This window comes from Grammomys surdaster, unplaced genomic scaffold (assembly GCF_004785775.1).
Source record: "Grammomys surdaster isolate TR1022 unplaced genomic scaffold, NIH_TR_1.0 127, whole genome shotgun sequence".
Taxonomy (NCBI): domain Eukaryota; kingdom Metazoa; phylum Chordata; class Mammalia; order Rodentia; family Muridae; genus Grammomys; species Grammomys surdaster.
In genome coordinates this window covers 10,369,133-10,375,637 of record NW_021604585.1, presented here as the reverse complement: position 1 = coordinate 10,375,637, position 6,505 = coordinate 10,369,133, and the positions used below count along the sequence as shown (strand labels likewise).

General features: G+C 44.1%; 1 protein-coding gene across 2 annotated transcripts in view; it reads right to left on the bottom strand.

The window, feature by feature from the left end:
- Positions 1-6,505, bottom strand: part of Smoc1 (SPARC related modular calcium binding 1) — a 153,622-nt gene that overhangs the window by 125,340 nt on the left and 21,777 nt on the right. The gene's annotated exons all lie outside the window — the stretch shown is intronic.

Sequence of the window (6,505 nt, the reverse complement as noted above, 5' to 3'; positions counted from 1 at the left end):
GAGAGAGAGAGAGAGAGAGAGAGAGAGAGAGAGAGAGAGAGAGACTTCAAACATAAATTATTTCAACTACTTTCTATATTACCTGGCATGAAATGAACAGAATTCATCTTGTAGGCAGAAAGCAGCTCTGCCAGGTTCAAGCCCTCCTTCCTGGTTCTCAAAAAACTTCACCCTAGATGCTCAAACAATCATTTGAGGAAAAAAAAAAAAAAAAACCCTGTGCAGAAAGCCATCTTCCTGGCTGCAGGTTTCCACCCACCCATCCAGTAACCTGAGCCCTGTAGACAGGAGTAGATAAAGCCTTCAGGAAAGCATGGTGAATTTGTAACTAGACAGCCTTGGATTTGAATCCAGCCTGAGCACGATTCCGAGCATCTCTAAACCTTGGTTTGCTCACTCATAAGTGAGAGTGACTATCGGCCACTTTTGCAAGCTCGGTGATGGAAATGAGAGTCCGTGGAACATCTAACCCAGGCCTTGCTTCCTGAGACACCCATGTCACGTTTAAATCCTCCTTTTCCCTAATTCCCTCTATCTCAAGCATTCTGTGCAAAGCTGGAGTCATAAGTTAACACAGGAGTAAGATGGGTGACGTAACACCACAGGAACGTTCCAGGTCAGGAGATGGGGTCAAAGGTGTGAGTGCTAACTGCGGAAAGACTAAACTTGGTCTCTACTTGCTCCCCTGAATAGTAACTAAGGCAAGCCAGTCCTAGAGGGTGAGACCCGTAAACCTGGTGCTGTCTCATCCCCCACCCTCGCTGACGCTCACATCAATGAATAACTAAACAGCCAACCAATGAGAAGGGAGCTTTCCTATGAGTGTATTAGTTGTTCCTACCTTCCAGAGTGAACTTAAAATGTGCCTGGGAATTTTTCACACAACATGAATTAAAATCCAAGATTGTTTTCCAATGTAAACTAGCTATTCACAAAAATAAAGGAAGGAAGAAAGGAAGGAAGGAAGGAAAGAAAGAAGGAAGGAAGAGTTCTGAAAAGCCTTTACATAATTCCTGTCAGAAACCCCACTTCCTGGTGCTACACTCTGAGCTGCAGGTGCCTCCCTCCTCAGCCAGACTTCCCACCACAAACACCACAGAGGACCTCATAAGAAACACTGAATATTATCAGCCTATAAAATCACAGCAAAGGCCATCAGAAGAAATGTATCTGCTTGGAGAAGCCACCACACAGGGAGGGCTCAACCAATTCCTGATGCCAGATGCCAGATACCCAGATCATAAGGTAGCCTTTCAGGCACTAGATTAACAGAACCCACAGAGACAATAAGTGCATGCAGTGATCCGGGACCACACGGGACACCTTACAGTGAAGGCTGCTTGATGCTGTTGCCAACAGATAATGTATTCATACACGCTACAACCTGGGAGGCAGACACTAACAAGACAGCTCAGTAGCTTCTGAGTTCTTTTGATGCAGTTAGAAGCTCAGGCCCCTGCTCTCAGGGAATCCACCCGTAGCCTAAAGCAGCATTGAGACAAACACACAGTGAACACCAATACCAGAGAGGCTTCAGCAGAGGTGAAAGCGAAGCTCTTGCCTAACACAGTGAGTCTCTGAGCTCAATCCTCACTAGCAAAAATGGAAAGAAATGAGGGAGGGAGGGAGGGAGGGTGGGAGGAAGGAGGGGGGAGGGAGGGAGGGAAGGAGGAAGGAAGGAGGAAAGGGACTGCAGAGCAGAAAGGGACATTTCAAAGAAACATATAGAAGAAGAGTTCTTCCAAATAAGTTTCCCAAGCACACACACCCACAAATATACACACATCTACACACATACACACAAATATACACACATAACACAAATACACACACATGCAAATATACACACATACAAGTATACATACATACACATATATACACAATATATATACACATACACACATATACACACAAATACACATACCCACAAATATACATACATGTACATATATCACACATACACCCACAAATATATGTACATGTACACACACATACACATACATACACACATTCACATACAAACATGCAAATATACATGCATACACATACACACAAATAAACATACATACATACATACATACATACATACATAGGCACACACATATTAAAAGAGAGAAAGAAAATTTAAATAAAACAATAACAACAGGGAAACAATATCAACAGGGAAACTCTCCTGTCCACTTCTGACCTTGGTGGACCCTGAGTTCTAACCATCACTGCAGAGGTTACCACAGTAAGCAAGAATGTCCTCCTCCTTCAGCTTCCAACACTAACAGGAAGAGCTATCGGAGGGACCGACAGGCCAGCTCAGCACACACAAAACCCACAGCCCTGTCAGAGTGAGAGACTCATCCAAGATAGACGCAGTTTTCAAAGAAGCAGGAGAACCAGAGCGAGCAAAGAGGATGCTGAGGACCAGGCCCTGGGAGCCCTGCTGTGGGGTCTGCCCAGGCCTGTTGGCCTCTCTGCCTGCACATACAGATAGATGACTCTTAAGCAAGGATGCAGGCTCAGTGATAGCTTTATTTTATTGCTTGTGCTCATTCCCATGACAAATACACGTTCCTTTTAAACATGCAAAATTAAATTTCCCATCAAACTCCCTTCCACTACCAGTGTTCCCATATGGCTTCTTGGTATTGGTCTGTGGACACTAAGTCTCTATAATATGTGTTGTAACTAAGATTTTTCCTCCCACACAGTGCCTGTTAAGAACTTATCTATGTCACAAAGCCTACCCGGGAACTGTAGAGATGGTTCAGTGGTTAAGAACGTGTTGTTCTTGCAGAGGAAGCAGGTTCAATCCTCAGCACCCATAGAGCAACTCACAACTGTCCACAACACCAGTTTTAGGATCCCAGTGCACCAGGCACACACATATGGTACAGAGACATACATGTAAGCAAAACACATATATACATAAAATAAAAATAATTTTTAAAAAACCCACAGCCTATTTTTAGAGATATTTGTGTCCTAACCCATTCACCTGCTGAGTGGTCTATGTCCATGTCCCTCCACAGCTCACACATTGGAATCCCTATACCCAAGGTGACAATATCTGGAAGTAGGGCCTCTGGGATGTGTTTGGATCACAAGAGCAGAGCCTTTGTGAATAGGGTTAGTGTCCGTGTTAAAGAGAACTGAGAGAGACTCCCATATCCTTTCTATCACCTGGGGTCAGTGTAAAAAGGCAAGGAAGGACCTTGCTGGGCACCAGAATTACCTGCTCTTTCAGCTTGGATTTCTCAGCCTCCAGAACTGTGAGAAGAAACTTCTGTTGTTGATAAACAACCAGGCTGCAGTATTTTGTCATAGCAGCTCGACAGGTCTTAAGACTCATTCTTAATTCCCTTGCAATTCTCATTTCACTAAGTATCAATAACTGAGCGGTATGCTGCCCTCTGCATCAAAAATTAGCAGAATATCTATAAATCCTACACCCCATTGCGGGGCGCCGCCTCGCCAATAAGGAGAACGCCACACTCAGGATTCTTCTGACAGCAATTTATTGTTACAGCTCTTTTAGATGGCAGTGAGGTGAGGGACCCCAAGCCCCAAAAACCTATGGCTTATATAGAGCTTTAGGAGACGTGCCACACACTCATTGGCTCTTATGATATCACCAAATTAGCATACTGGTTTTCGCGCCTTGCGCAGGCGCACATTCAAGCAAGGCTCGCAAGAAGAACTAGGAAGCAGGAAACCTGCGCCATGTTGCAATGGCGTACGCGCCTCCTAACACCCCATCCCTGTTCTCCCCACCTCACATTAGATATAAGATAAAATGGGATGTGATATTCTACTGTTCTGCACAGTTCCAAAGAAAGAACCCAGACAAATGAGAAGAGACTCAGAAACATGAGACTGCCTTCACCGTTGAGAATAATCACTCTGTCGTCAAGCAAGACAACAGACCATCTGAAGGATGGAAAGAAGTTTATACAGCAAAAAGATGATAATCTTGAAGTAATTCTAAGAGTGGTTAACTAACTTTTACTATCAAAAACACTAATACAAGTCTCCGATGACTGCCATTAATTGGACTAGAGAGAAGACTAGGAGGAGGTAAAAAGTATTTACTCCCAAGCCAGATGGTGTGAGTTCAATTCCCAGGACCTACATGGTGGAAAGAACCAACTTCAAGTTGTCCTCTGACCTCTATATGCACTGTGGCATGAACACATGCATGCACGTGCGCACACACACACACACACACACACAAACACACTGCAGTATTGCTTCTTCCTATTGCTGTCAACCCCACCACCACCATATTCTAAGGGGATTCTGCTTGCTCCTTGTAGAAGCCAGCAGAAGGAAAAGCAGACATGGCTACCAACCTCAAAAACAATTGCCTCTGTCACCCAGGAACTTTCCATCCCTCTTCACCATCACTGAGAAAGACCAGAAGTGTGATCGATTTCACGGAAGTTCCCCTACCCTTCCGGATACTCCTCCAATAAGCAGCCTTCCTTTCTGTATCTCCAATCTCATCTGCCTATCATCTCTCCCTATCATCCTTTAAAGAAGATTCTTTAACCTTCATACCCATCAAATCTCATCACTCCTGTCTCAGGTTTCATGACCAAACTTGAAAAAAGTACACTCTCCTCTGTTTCCTCCTTTCTCCCTCACGGCAATCTGACTTCAGACCTCACAATGCCTACGAGGTTTCCTGATACTGAACCTGGTAGATGCCTCCTAAGGATTGGTTGTCTAGGCATTCTCGAGGCTTCCCTCCACCTCTAATATCTTCCCACATCTTTTGATACATCCTATTCTTCTTTGGTTCCTCTTACCTAGTTCTGTAACAAATTGCCCCAAAACTTAGTCATTTAAAGCAGCAATTTTATAACGCTCACAGAGTCTCTAGACCAGGAATTCGAAGCCTCCAGAGGCTGACTTAGCCCTGTTCCACAGACACTCCCAGGCTGTGAGTGAGTTTACAGCTGGGGACAGGGTTCTCTGCTGGTGCCCTTATGTGGCTGCTAAGGCCTGCACAACTGTTGAACAGAACACACCCACCCACCCTCACAATTCTCCCTGTGCCCTGAGTTCTTCAAATCATTTCCTCTACTGAAGGCTCCAAAAGCAAATATCCTAGAACCAGAAGAAGATATCTATATCTTCTTGATGGCCTAAGTCTCCAGACTTACAGCATCACCCCCACTGGAGTGATGAGCTCTCCTTGGTCAAGAGAAATGAACATAAGACCCTCTCTTTCTAGACAGAAGAGTCAACCCTACACTGTGAGTAGAACACATGGGGAGCAGGATATTGGTGTGACATGACTGAATGGAGCTTGCTATAATCTTCCATGGTTCTTCTTACACTCAAGGGTAGCATGCTTCAAACTGATCACTGCATGACCCTCCTCACACAGCCTCTGGTCAACTTTATCCATGCATATGACTTCAATTCCCATTTATGAATTTGTGGTGGTACATCTGACCTACAATATATGCTAATGTATTAATTTCTTAATCCATTTAACATATCCAAATCAACAGATCCAAAACAACCCTTCCTTGTGTCTCATTAAACCTGCTTCTCATCTTTGATGTGATTCATGACTCCATTTAATTTCTGAAGTCACCTAAGTTGAAAGAGAAGGGGCATCGCATCTTCTCACTGTCTTTCACTGTCACCCTTCCATACCTGACTGACCACCACCTGTCAATAGTACATTGTTACTATTGGTCTTTGCTTTTCCTCTGATGCTACTATTGTCTCAGCTACCTGAGCTTATGTCTTCATCACTTCGAGATGGACTTCTGTAGTAGATCCATGACTCGTCCACAAGCACCCTTTCAGCCTGGTCTTTCTAACTCACACCCATGTCACTCTCTGCCTCAAGTCTTCCAGTGATGTCTGTCCACTGCCCACAGGATCAAGTGTAGATTCCTTGGAATACAGACATGTTGTCACTAAAGACTGGTCAGTTTCCAGTTCCCAGTTTCCGTTCTTCCATCATGTCGCAGTAACCCTCCAGCGCAGTATAGTGAACTTTGTATAGTTTCTAGAATAGGTTCTCAACCTTCCTAATGCTGTGACCCTCTAATACAGTTCCTCATGTTGTACTGACCCTTGACCATAAAATTATTTTCATTTCTGCCTCATAACTATAATTTTGCTATTGTTATGAATCATACTGTAAATATATTTTTGGAGATAGAGATTTGTCAAAGGGGCCATGAAGTGAACTCAGCAAGATGGGAGCTTACAAAAAAGAACTTACCAATGAAGCAGAGGAATGCCACGTAGTAAATCTCAGAAGTGACCAACAAAGAAAGAGCTGCTGGACGGTCTCCATTAGGATCTTGTACACTCCCATTAGAAGTCTACACTCCCAGACTGTGACATTGACACCAAGATGAGTTATACAGTCATAAGCAGGAATGGATTCTACCTAACCCATCCCCAGCACACACGCACGCGTGAACACATGCAGAGAGAGAGAGAGAGAGAGAGAGAGAGAGAGAGAGAGAGAGAGAGAGAGAGA